Source organism: Haemaphysalis longicornis, unplaced genomic scaffold (assembly GCF_048455015.1).
Source record: "Haemaphysalis longicornis isolate Haplotype H1 unplaced genomic scaffold, Haemaphysalis longicornis Haplotype H1 scaffold_12, whole genome shotgun sequence".
NCBI lineage: Eukaryota > Metazoa > Arthropoda > Arachnida > Ixodida > Ixodidae > Haemaphysalis > Haemaphysalis longicornis.
The window spans coordinates 71,742,682-71,756,272 of record NW_027526225.1 but is presented as its reverse complement, the minus strand read 5'-3'; the positions used below and the strand labels follow the sequence as shown (position 1 = coordinate 71,756,272).

The 13,591-nt window shown below is 48.1% G+C and overlaps 1 long non-coding RNA gene across 1 annotated transcript in view; it reads right to left on the bottom strand.

Moving 5' to 3' along the window:
* LOC144162016 (uncharacterized) overlaps window positions 1-12,654 on the bottom strand; it is an 82,059-nt gene extending 69,405 nt beyond the window's left edge. The window contains exon 1 of the long non-coding RNA XR_013320571.1: window positions 12,448-12,654. This is a non-coding gene — a long non-coding RNA (uncharacterized LOC144162016). The remainder of the gene's footprint in view (window positions 1-12,447) is intronic.
* Window positions 12,655-13,591: the final 937 nt, after the last annotated feature.

The window sequence follows — 13,591 nt, the reverse complement described above, 5'->3', positions numbered from 1 at the left end:
AACTAGCCCAACATGCCACCCTTTTGCATTTGCCTTGGATGGAGGTGCGATGAGGGTAGGTACATGCGATGCCAACTGGGTACGTCGGTGTAAATGTGGACTTCGTGGAGCGTTTGCTGTTACGAAGGGCGTTGATGCCGGAAGCGTGGACAAGGCGGACGTTACGCGGGACAGGATGGGTGGCCGGAGAGTCTGTGAAAGAAGGGCGGTGGCAGGGAGCCAAAGGCGGGCGATGTCGGGCGGTTGTCGTGGCTTGAGATCGTCCCAGGCGATGATGGATAAGACTTGATCAGTTAAGGAGTGTAGCAGGAGTGCAGCCCCAGAATGAGATTAGGGGGAAAAGAGCAACTTCAGCTTAAACGTTTTCTAGACGAGTGTGTATTGTTGCCCGGTTATGGGGCGAGGGGTAGCTCTTTAGATAAAGCTGCTTACATGGGTCCTGCGTGGCGTTTTGAGCAGACTAAATTGACAAGCACAGTCGTTAGGTTGGCTGGTGAACGTCATCTATACGAAGTATAAATGCTTTACGGGCATCGGTAAGACCCTAACTGTCATTTCAATGTTTGTTGCCCGTTTCCCACCATTTTCTGGGTGTTTTTGAACACTGCCATTTGCACGCACGTACGTCATCAATTTTCCCATGTGCGGCACGAAGCAGTGATTACGCTATTGGGCTGTTTTTTTCTCTCACTTTCGGCGAAAAGAAGCGTCGCCTGCACAGCGTCGGCGTGTTGCGGCGGCACCTTTGTTTAATTAGTGCTTCATGCAGCAATCTCACAGGCAATCATGTTTGTCGATATTTACCTTCTTTGCTCTGTTACCACGTTTCTCGTTACAAGACATGAGGGCAGCTTGCCAAAACACACGTGAACTCTGCTTGGGTGCGCCACTGGTTTACTGTGTGCCTTCTCAGGAAGGTCATTCTTCGTGACAGATAAATCGATCCAGACCGGTGCGTTTCGTGCACATGTTCTCTGTCGCTCGCAAGTTTTTTTTTTTTTACATGCCGCTGACAGGAATTATCGCAACATGTCAAAACAAGGCCGGCTCATGCTAGGGGATATGTGAGCACGCGCTTTTCGGATACACAGTGTTGGCGCTGCATGAAAGCGAATGAGACACGTACGACCTACCTCGTGCGGCTGATGAAGCATTCGCAATCACGAGTTCTGCACCACTTTAAAGCGTTTTTAAAGACGATAGCCTTTCTTGGGCAACTTGAACCCAGAAATTTTGGTTTGTCTCTATGTCTCTCGGTCTGTATTCTGTCTGTAACTCGATTCAGCCACCCGGCCACAGTGAAAGAAAGTCTGCGCAATAGTCATATATACTCACAGCGAAATCGAAATGTCTAAGCCCTGTTTATATGTATATACTTGTCAACATTGTTGAACAACAACAAGACATTACGGAAATATAAGGCAGAAAATTTACACACAAGGGATATCTACAATGCTCCTTTATAAAACCATTCCTAGATGTTTGATTTTTGCGAGATGAAATAGTACATCTACTGCAGAAAAAAAATCACACTGTCGCCTGCTGTCGCCCGCGCCACTATAGCTTGTGGCGGCATTTTAAGAATTCAAGCGGCAGCAGTTACGAAAGGTACCACCAAATAGGTTCCACGATCTGCTTGGAACGTACGTGAACTAGGGCAGCACGGTTCTATAAACGTTGAAGTAGGACGCCTTGATTCACGCGAGTCTCCGTCGTACGGCAGCGCTGGCATCAAGGCATCCGGCCTGGATCAGTGGAACGCGGTAAATTTAAGTTCACTTTAGCAAACCTTTAGCGTGTTTACCTCGGAAGGAGCGCGACGCAAGAGGGACAAAATGAGTGGTGAGCGGGAAAGTAAAGTGGAATATTTACTTGGCAAATGTCGACATATCTATAGACTATCGTCTTGTGTCGACATTTGCGAAGAAAGAAGCAGATACGCGGCTTTTTCTTTTTTTTTTTTTTTTTTTTTTTGACGTGCCGCCGATTGTAACCAACCTAACGGCCAGTCAGAGGAGCACTAAATCCAAAATAGTTGAAGACGTCCCCACTGCAGCCCATTCCACGTGGTGCGATTTTCCTTCCGAATTTGTAATGGCGGCGCTGCTCGTGCGGCAAACCAATCTATTAGGGCGAAGCCAGAGCCTTCTATATAATAGAAGGCTCTGGGCGAAGCCCCTTAGGGGCGCGGTCTGTCGGCGTCTCCTCGTCGTCGTCTCATGTGTCAACGTCGTCAATGAAGGTAACGCGCAATAAAAGAAATGGTATAATGGATGAAACTGGTTCAAAATAAACTACATAATTTAATGATTTCTGGAGCACTCCCTGTCTGCTTCAGCAATCGTCAGGCAGAAGCGAAAGTTGTTTCTAGACAGGTTATAATTTTTGTTACACTCAAATACCCCCCGGCTCCCGCCGCTAGGCCTGATGGGGTCGGGTGGTCGGTAGAAGCGAGGAAAGGCATACTTATCCGGTGCCGGGTAGTGCGATGCCCGCGAGGCGCAGGCATTCCACTGGGTTTGCGTTGCCCCTGCCACTACCCCAGATTGGGCATGCACAATGGTTAAATCCCGACCACGACCCCAGAAAGCGCGCGATTTCTCCCCTCACTGGCTCTTATTCGGCGCTCAATAAGCGCGCGCTGTGTGGCAAGAGAGAGACTGACAATCTTTGTATACACTTATATACTACATGCCTCACCCATCTCCGGGTTTGAGGATTGCGCGGGATTTTTTCTTTCTACTACCAACTGCGGGCCCAGACTTTACAACTACGTCGCGGCATTTCTTAGCAACCGAACCGCCACTGTACGCATCGGCCATCTGCGATCCGACACTTTTTCAGCAATTCCCCGAGGAACACCTCAAGGCTCGGTTATTTCACCCCTACTCTTTAACCTTGCCATGAAGGACCTCCCACCCCTGCTCCAAGATATTCTGCATCTCCGACACGCTTTCTATGCGGTGACCTCACGCTATGGACACCCATGATCAATCGGAGATCAAGAAGAGGTACTTCAAATGGCAATTGACACCGCCCAACGATATCTCCAATCCAGAGGACTGGAGTGCGCCCCCGAAAAGTCTGGGTTACTAACGCTCAGCAAGAGATCTACCCGCAAGACCGCACACAGTATACCAGAACCAGAATTATGCATAAATAATCACCCTGTCCCTAATGTCCCTTACCTTCGGATATTGGGCCTCATTATACCTAGAGATGGATCTGGCTTACAAGCCCTACCACCATTACAGCGTACACTCAACCAGCTCATGCACATCATCCGCCGCGTCTCCAATCGTCGCTTCGGACTTCGTGAACACGACACCCTACGCATGGTCCAAGCCATTCTCATCAGCAGGATAGCGTATGGCACGCCATACCTGGCCCTGAGACCACAAGAAATACGGAAACTCGACGCCACCATACGCCAGGCCTACAAGACCGCTATTGGGCTCCCAATCAGCACGGCAACCAAAACACTTTTGCAGCTAGGGGTCCACAACACCTGGCAGGAAATACAAGAGGCCCACCACGCATCTCAGATACGCCGACTACTGATAACGCCCGCGGGAAGAGCAACACTTCTCCGTCTACACTACAACATCCCACCACGAGAAGAGGAGAAAATTCGAATCCCAGCAGACATTCGGCAACACATCCGCGTAGCCCCCATACCCCGAAATATGCACCCGGTTTTCAACAAACAGCGGCGCAATGCACGAGCTCGCTTGATTCATAAGGACAATCACCATTTACCATGCACTCGGTACACAGATGCATCGCCGTACCCTCATCAGAAAGCACATGCAGCCTGTGTCGTTAGCACGCAAGGCACAGAACTGGCAGCAGCGACCGTTCTCACCCACTTCCATCGAGACTGCTGAGGAGTGTGCCATCGCCCTTGCCGCTACAACAGGCGAGGAATTTCTTACAGTTATAACCGATTCACAGACCGCCTGCAGAAACTTTCTCATTGGCCGCATCTCTCAACCAGCACTGCACCTTCTACGCCAACTAAAAAGACTACCAGAAATTAACATCATCTGGTCACCCGGCCACCAGTCCCTCGAAGGGGACGAGGCGGCACCCGCCGCTGCCCGTGCTCATACACACCGGGCCGTTACCCCAGAGGGAGAAAACAACGACCGAAGCGCCTCAAAGCCAGCACCAATCCATACATACACCGAAATCTTATCCCACTACAAAAACGACCGCCGTCGCTTCCCGCCACCTCATGCACAACTAACACGCGACGAAGAAACCACTTTCCGGCGCCTCCAAACCAATTCGTATCCTCATAACACCCTACTGAACGCTATGTACCCCACCCAATACCCTGCCACCTGTAACTTTTGCCCTGTTGCTGGCACCCTATACCACGTGGTATGGGAGTGCCAACGGACCCCCACTCTAACCCCAAATCCCAACCCTACCTATGAGCAGTGGGTGGAGCAGCTGACCAGCTCCGAGCTCTCGGACCAGCGCCGACTGGTGGAACGGGCCCGGACGGCCAGCCAGCTCCAAGGCATCTTGGAATAAGGATGCCTCTCACTGGGTGGAGGCCCTAAGAACATCCTCCTGCTCATTACTAAAATAAATGTTTGTCTCTCTCTCTCTCTGGTTACTTCCGAACCTACGAGGGTAGCTCGTTTTTCTGTACGAGCGGTGCTGCAGCTGCGAATTCACAGGCAAATTCGCACCATGTTGAAGGGACTTGAGGAGCGAAGCATCATGTGAGGGAACGCTGGCGTGCCGTCAACAGCGGGGAGAAAGTTGAAAAGAGGAATAAATGCACCGCGGGGACAATGGGCGATTTTTTTATTTACAATTTCTGAGCTAATACTTAACGCTTTAACAAAATTCTTGAAGAAGGTTATTACTAATACATTGCTTCATTTCGCAATATCTACATTCATGTATTGGCGAAGGGTACAATAGAAAAAAGCAAAGCTGGGCGAGTTGGTAAGGGTGCGTGGTGAAACGAAGCGCGAAAAAAACAACGACAAACCGGTGGGAGCAAAGGAAATTTAGTATATTTTTAAGTATTTATCGAGGTATTTTAGTACCCTCTAGGTGAGGGTGCCAATGGCGACAGGGCAAGCTAAAGCCTGAATTGCCTTCTGCCTTGCTCCACCGAATTTCTTGGGGAGGCGATGTATGGCGTGTAAAATTGTTTTCGATGTAGCTTTGAGTTGTGGGAGCCATATTGACGGACTATTTTTGTGTCCGAGTTGGATTACGCGCGATTGTTTTAGTTGGAATGTAGCGGTTACAAGAGTACCGGTGTGAAGAAGAGTTGGCAATAGTGCAGAGGGGGTGTCCGGGCAAATAGGGGTAAGGGTTCGGTCTCTCAGGAGCTTCTTGGAAGCCAAGGCAGGTCAAGAAGGATTTTAGGCTATTTGCTGCAGCTTAAGGTGAGTTTGCATGTCTAAGGGGCATATTTGGCTGATTCAGTTGTAATGGTTATCTGCACATATTGTGAAGAGCGCAGCAGAGCCACGTTCCAGGTTTCGAGATATTTTCGCAATGGCGAAGTTAAACAGGACTGAAAATAGTATGGATGTCTGAGGCACCCCGCGATCAATTTAGTAAGTGCGAGGAACCCAGCCTGACTGGGATCATTGAATACTTGTTGGTCCGGCGTTCAGAAAATTGGTTGACGTGATCTTGTCCTTGCGGAGGTCAATTGCTAGCATCACGCCTGTAGGATTGCTATGGTACAAGCGGTTGATCACTCGCCGTAACTGCCAGGGGAGAAAAAGGTGCAGGGCAGCATCGGGAAAACGGAGATGTGGAAGACAGTGTGCTGTCGAACGTGACACAGCCACTGCGGCTGTCCATCACGTGAAAACGGGCAGCCAGCAAAACGCAGCAGTTTCGTGCCCTCTTTGTGACTTCGCCATGATGAATATTGTTCGTTATGGATGTGTGCAACTCAATGAAACGACACCACCTTGTCTGGGTAATCCGCCACTATATGAATGCTTTGGCCTAGGTCTTGTTTTCTTTATGGAAATAGAAATATTTCGAAATGTTTGAACAGAAATAAGTGGAGAAAGCCTGCCCGCGGTGTTATGAGAAAACCTATGACTGCCGGTTTACGCATGCTCAGCCTTGCGAACGCAGCCAGATGGGTGGCTGAATTTATTTTTCGGAACAAGATATTATTTCCTTGGCAACCTCAAACCCGAAAATTTTCGTGTCTGTCAGTCCCACGATTCATCCGCCTGACAAAAACATCACAGAATTCTGAAACGGAAAGTTTATATGAGCAAAACCTCCCCAAACTACTAAATCTGGTACCATACATCTAACTTTCAACAAGGAAACATTAGGAAATTTGAGGCAAAACATGAATACATAACTAATACTACGCAGGGTTCTTATAATTTAAAATAGACGCGCGCTTGATATTCGCGAAAGCACACAAAAAAGTACGCGTTGAAAGACACATTTTGAACAAAAATGAAAACACAACTCGTGCCACAGGCTAGACCTCGTGGCGGCATGGTTCAACAGCAACCAAATGTACCAACCAATTGCGCGCCAGAAGTGGAACGCGTGAAAAATGAATTGCCTTTAGCAAACATCCACTTGTTCATTGTGGGCGGAGTGAGGCGGGTGGGAAGAGCGTGAGAGCTGGACGGGGAAGATGAGAGGCATTTACATGGCAGAGGTGGCAGAAGACACCCTTCATTCGACGACATTTACAGCGAAGGAAGCAGATACGTTGCCAATTTTTAGCCTCAGCTCTACCTGTCACCACGTGAACGCCTAAGGACGCCACGTGTGGGACACACGACCATGTGAAATGACGACCATGCCGACGAATCTTTTTAGGCCGTTTTTGTAACAAAGAATACCACCTGCATTGCAAACAAAAAAATTCGGGGGCACTCGTAATGGGTTGTGAAAGGAAAAGAGTGAAGGTTTTTTAATTGTTTGAGAGGCTGAGACACTTTGCTGCCGCCTCGTCTTCTAGAGTGTTTTTTAATGCGTTTGTATATCTTTAAAATCCGCCTTTAAGCTTTCTAATGGCTTCCATCTGAATCCTACAATTTGAATCGCTCCTCGTTAAGGCCACCGTGTAATGGGATCATATTTTCGCTGCTTTTAAGTTTCCTCGTAAGGCTTCGTTCTTCCGTTCTATCTATCTTACGCTCTATCTACCACCTCCCGGTACAAAACGCATCACAAGAAGCCGTTTTGCTGCCCCAGACACCGGCGCCGTTTCTTTCCGCTCCATTAGCCATTTCATGCTTTCCCATTAAAGTACTGGAAAGTTGTGATTTGTGATGTGTACGTGCATTTTGCACTGCATTTGTCCTGAGATACTTCTCCGCTAAACAATTTTTACAAGCATTCAGCGGTCCCCTCGCGGCAGCGGTTTGAAAAGTTTCTGCGTTTATATTTCCTCGTTTTCAAGCTCGCTATCAGGAAATGTGCATAAACGCGGTTTTTCTCAGCCCAAAAAAAGCGTAGTCTATCCCAACTTCTTTTACTTCCGGAAAACTACGAAGAAATAAGAAACTATGCTACACAAAGAGCGGGGTTGCAACCTACAACAGTCATAAAGGCTCGATATCACCCCGTTGCAGTCGTCCCTAGCTACGGCTCGGGGGTTGCTCCTGCCGCCCTCTTGTCGTACCGTTACAACATGATTCACCACCACTAATATATTTTCGAACATGCTTTAGGTATTTCAATGCTCTAACCTTGGGTGGATAACGCTGGACACAGCTGATTAGTTTGCAAACAGAAACTCAGCCGTGATACTTACGCTTAGACGTAGACAAATATAATAATTTGCGTTAGTGATATGCAAGAGGTCTTTGCTTATACAGTGAAATCTATTTGATACGTTTTTCCCTGTAACCGGCACATAAAACGCATTATGCGAAAATTGTATTATCCAAAAGAATGAGGAAAATAAGCATACTCCGTAAGTAACTCACTTTTATGGAGAAACAATAAAATAGCTGGTCAATTTGTACTGCATTCTTTTTTCAACAATGTCCAGGCGTAAATTCTTCTGAAACGTAAAAAAGCAAGCGGCCGGTATTTTTCTCGTCGCTAGACCCGGTTTTGCACGACAATGCGTGTCGTTCCTTAAATCGGTGAATCCAGCCGCTGAATGCTTGTAAGTTTTCTATGTCCAAGAAGAGCGCAATGTTGTCAGCCTTTTCGCGTAGGACTGACCCGTCGACGTTAACTGATACCGCCCTAACGTCATTGACTCATGCAGTTAGATTTCGCATCTCCATCGTCTTGGTGACTGATGAAGACGAAATAATGAGGTTCTTGAGGAAGCTCGACCCGAGATGACGATCTGGACTCGCTGCGATGACCGACGTCTGATGCTTGAAGCAGGGGAGGGATGAGGACTGCCTTTCTTGCTGGATATTAGGTTTATGTACACTATTTACGTGACTCCAATTATTTACATCAGGACAGAATTACCGTTACGTTGTCACTAGTCCCGCAGCATCCTGTTCAGCAAAGATCTATACTGAACTAGATCCCTCTCGACCGACCCCGGAAAAAACCCTACCCCCCGGTTTTGATCCCAAAAACCACGCATCCAAAGGGGACGTTCAACCAAGAGTGAAAATCCTTTCTAACATGATTCATATGGACCGATGATTGGCCACAAGGACCAACCAATCCTAAACATGTCCCCATCGCGGTCACATGACCCAACATTCTCTCTCATGCAACTCCTAGTACGTTTCCCGCTTACGTCATTGCAACCGACAAGCAAAGACAAGACATCTGCTTTACAACGTCACTGACCGCGCCGAGTGGCCACACCATTACCTTAAGTGGGCGGCACCTGCTCAAAGCCGAAGCCGAACGCTTAGAGCGGTCTTCGCGCGGCTAACATCTTAGTGTCCTCGCCTTATCGCCCCGCATTTGTCCGCGCTCGATCGCCGGCACAATGAGGGAGTCGTGGCTAATCCCCTCCCCAGACTGAGGACGCCGCTGCCCGACGCCTGACTCGCGGGAAAAGCTGCTCTAAACCCAGGCGAGCATTCTCGAGGCGAATGACCCATAAGCGAACAGCACCTACGGCGGCTTTGCAAATCCTCAAAGACAACGCCGCGCGCCTTATCGACAAAGCCCCGTTTACATTGACCCGACGAGGGCGCGTTGAGTCGAAATAAACAGGTTTTTTGGACTCGACCCCCCCATGTATAAGCGGACGGGGTGGGTCAGAGAGCCGTCGCGGCGAGTCCAGTCAACTCGGAGGCAGGGGGTGGGTTAGCTCTCTCGTCGGGCTGAGTCGGCGGGCCGCGACAGCAGAATACCGTATTTGCGCGGTTCTAACGCGCCCCCAATCGTAACGCGCGGGTAACTTCCCGCAGGAAAATTCGAAAAAAAAAAATGTGACACTGACGGTACTGCGGAGATGGAAAAGACATTACACCACGTAACTGGAAGAGGGAGATTTTATTTGGCGTATGCAGCTCTGGAAGCCAAAAATGAATTGTGCTTCACAAGGTTGCTTATCCAGCTGCTGCTGGAAATATAGTTATAGCGGGGAGCACTGAAGCTGCTTGCGATTTCAAGTGCCTTGATCTTCATAATTCTAAGCGTTAGGGGCTAAGCAGAAGCACAAAAAAAATGTGCAACAGCTGATCAGGGTATGCGGCATGCCATTGAGGAATCAGTGCGCCGAAATTCACTCACGTGGTGTTGACGGATTGTTTTTATTGGATTGAGTTGGATTTTGCGGGTACTTAGTGTATGTTGCGCATGGGAATGCTGCTGGCCACTTTAAAGCCTATTTCGGTTTTGAGCCCGATTGTAACGCGCACACAAATATTAAGCTACCTTTTAGCAAGAGAGGGTGCGCGTTAGAATCGTGAAAATACGGTAGCCCCTTTTCCGGGAACCCCGCCGCTCCCCTCACCTCGATTCTTTGGACGGGGTCATATAAACTCGGACGCGTCGAGGTAAGCTGAACCCGCCACTCAACTCACCCCGCCCCCGTCGCGTCCATGTACACGGGGCTTAATAAAAGATGGCATCCTTTCGCTTCCCGTCAGCTCGTCAATCTTGACAACAGAGCCACTTTCCAATGTCGGCAAGCCATAATAGCGGCGTGCGCGCCGCGCGAGAGAGAAACCCGCGCCGAAACTGTTTTCACTGCTGTACACCCATCCGCTGTTCACTGACACCTCCTGGTCTAGCTGACCTCGTACCAACGCAACAAAGCTACTCAGGCTAAGCACCCCCGTCTGTTGCCGCACAAAAGGAAGGAACCCAAAGCATGCACTCGGCGGCCCCCAACTTCTCGTCCCTTCGGTTGCATGAAAGAAACGCAGCACGACAGTTACAAGCGGTGGCAATGCTGATACATGAGCCACCGGCGGCTTTCATTAATTAGATGAGCATCCCGAACAAAGTACATGCAACTAGAACTTCTTCCATTTGCTGATACATCTATCTCGCGTTTGTTTTACACCGGGGCCGAAACCCTTTAGCTCCTTTCGAAATTACTCTTCACGACTGACAATAGTGTTGAACGTTGACACTGAAAAACTGAGCTGGCGTGATACGACCATGCGCTTCCTCTAGGGGTTCTGTCCGAATTTCCTTACTAATTTGTTTAAGTGGCGTGTCTTGAGTTTACTCGACGTCGTCACAAGCCTGGAAGCACCATCGCGCATAGCAACGAGGCTGCCAGAGGAGAAAAAAGAAAATTAAAGCCGTTCCACTCAACGTGAAAGCTGTCGTAAATGCGGAGCAGTGATTCGCCATAACGGCCTGTGGCACCGTTATCCGCTTACTGCTACTACCCATCACGCTCTTCGCCTCCCTGTCTCACTTCTCTCTTGATGAATTGAACGGAGGTTTGTCCAAAGCAGTTCAAATTTCCCGCCTTCGCATTGCTCGCGCGCCCCCTGCCTGGAACGAACAGCGCGAGCGGTTCCCGCACGTGCCGGCACCTTACTGCGCAGTCCACAACGCGTTGTTTTTGGCGGTCCCATCTCCCCGCGAGGGGGACTCTCGAGTAAATGCGTCGCATAGGGGTGGGTGTATTGCGTTAACGTTTAGTGTTTGGGGAGTTGGTGGTAGTGAATGCGTTGTATCAGCAGCTTCTTGACGTAGTTTGAATGAGTCAAGGATATAAGGCGCGTTCGTAGCCTCCCATTCTGTGTCGGCTTTGTGGCGCAGTGGGTAGAGCACCATGTACATTGCGTTCCGCCCGCAGGGTCGAGGGATCGAAACCAGGCGCCGGATAGTATATTTTTAATATAGTGTAGGGGGAGGGGTGCGGACAACGACGGTGCGGACTACGACGGACGTCAACGCGGGTGACATCGTGAGTTACTGAAATGCTCTGCATTTAAAAAAAGTTAGCCTCAGAACCGCAGCAGCAGCACCGAACACAGCAACAAGGCGGAAAGAGAAAACCGAACAGCATGGGAAGCACGGAGCATAGTGAAATGTCTGGCAGGGAAGTCACTGCCGGCCGAGAGCATTTCCTGGCGTATCATCTTCATTGGATGGAGGGCCCACTCCTGGCAGCAATGTTTTCACCACAAAACAGCGCTGCCGCGGCCCCAGCGGCTCTGTAACGTGCAGATTGTGGCTTGTTGTAAAGCTGTTTAGGCCTCTATAGGGATTCATAAACGTAAGATGTCTTGAAATGTCGGTCAAGATCCACTTTCGCTATTGTAATATCCAACTTCCGGCAAAAGTGTGACCCTATTAAACGCATGGAAATGCATTCTTTCTGAGGGATGTCGGCCGGGAATGAAACGAAAAACGTACTACACGGGAAAACGCGCTATGCCGAATCGTGTCAACGAGATTTCAGTGTAAATTGTTCCTATTGAGGGAATGTTATCGCTATTTTTGAGGCGCCACGCCTGCATTAAAGGCCGCATTGATTGGTCCGATTTTTTTATTAGTGTGGAATCACACGAAGTTGTTCATAAGTTGGTAAAGTTGAGGCACGAATGAACGCAAAACCAGTTGCTAAGGTTTGATTGCATGTGGGTTTTTCATGATTTCTGTTACACTCGGGGACTTTCAGGCAGGGTTTACTCTGATTCAAGCACAACAAGGCGGTATGCGCAAAAGCAGAGAAATTGCGTTTCTCTAGCTAAAAATTTGCTGTTTATAACGAAATTCTCACCGCACGTTTTCTCTCAACGAATGTTTCATAATCGCAAAATACTTCATGGAAGCAATTTTTCTCTTGCAAAATACTAACGACATAAGTTTTTGCTGTGAAATGCTTCATGTTTTTAGATGTTTCTTATCATCTATTTGTTATGATTGCAACTAGATGGCATTGCATGTTAACCGCAAACATTCACACGTATTTTAAAGCGAAATTGACATAAAAGTCGCTGCGGATTTCTACTATTTTCCCGATAAGTACATGTCAAACCAGTGAGTTTGATCAAATTTTCAGAAAGAAGGCTTTACCTTTATGATGTCTTGGTAATTGAAGCACTGATAGCTTGTATCGATGGTTGTGTCTCCGTAGTCGTTACCCTGACAAAAAATGTGCATAGCATACAGAGCGCATGCAACCAAAACATTGCGGATTCGCATAGCACAATTATCTATTTTCGATTCCGGCTGAAAATATGTCGGTTCGAAGGCTCCGCTTTTTTATTTCTGTATGGTCCTGAAAATAGAGGATGGCCACCAATGGGGGTGATAATTATACATATGCAGTTGATACCAAAATAAATGCCACCTACATGACACGAACTCTAATTGGCTTGCCCTTTCTGGAAACACTCTACGCGCCTCAAAGATTTCATATCCTTACCGGCTGCAAAAAGGTATTAGCGTGCAAGTAAATAAATAGATCTGTTATCTAGTAGAGACGTTTTGCCATGTACTCTTATTTTACCCATCTCTTGTAGGTAAGAAGTGTTTGTGCTTGCCATTTAAGATCTGCTCTACAAACAGTGTGTGCACGAACTTCTTGCCCGAAAATTGGATGACAAGAACGAGAAATTGTTCGCCACGCGATATGAAGGATTTTCACATTATTTGGCAGTTTCTATGCGCATTGGAAAGTTTCAGTAACACGTGTATTCGACGAAGGAATCATTTTAATTAAAATAGTTCACCGACAAAACCAGAAATGCAGAAGTCCTAACTGGGAGCAGTTAAAACGCAATACAGGATCACCTGATTACAAGCGCTTTTTTTCGGAGCGATTTCCCAGTATTCGCATTGTTTCCAAAATATTAGAAAATAGAAAGGGACCACGTATTATTCCTTCGGCTTCCGAGCATTTCAAAACAGCTCACCATAATGGAGGTTCGAAGAGGCGCACGATGCATCGCGCTTAAACGGACACTGCGGTGTTATTTTTGGCTTTTTTTGTTTAGTCTGACTTGTTTTAACTAATTCTGCCACCATGCAGCGGTACTCTCAAGCCTTAATTTAATCATGATGAGTGACAGAAGAGGAAACAGCGTTCCCCATTGTTCTAGCCGCTCCGCGAGCCACCAAGAAGACGCCATACCTTCTGCGATCTGGTGCCTGAAATGTTTATTTTATTTTCCCCATTCTCGTGTTTACTATCGACATTTCGGGTGCAAAAGCTGGG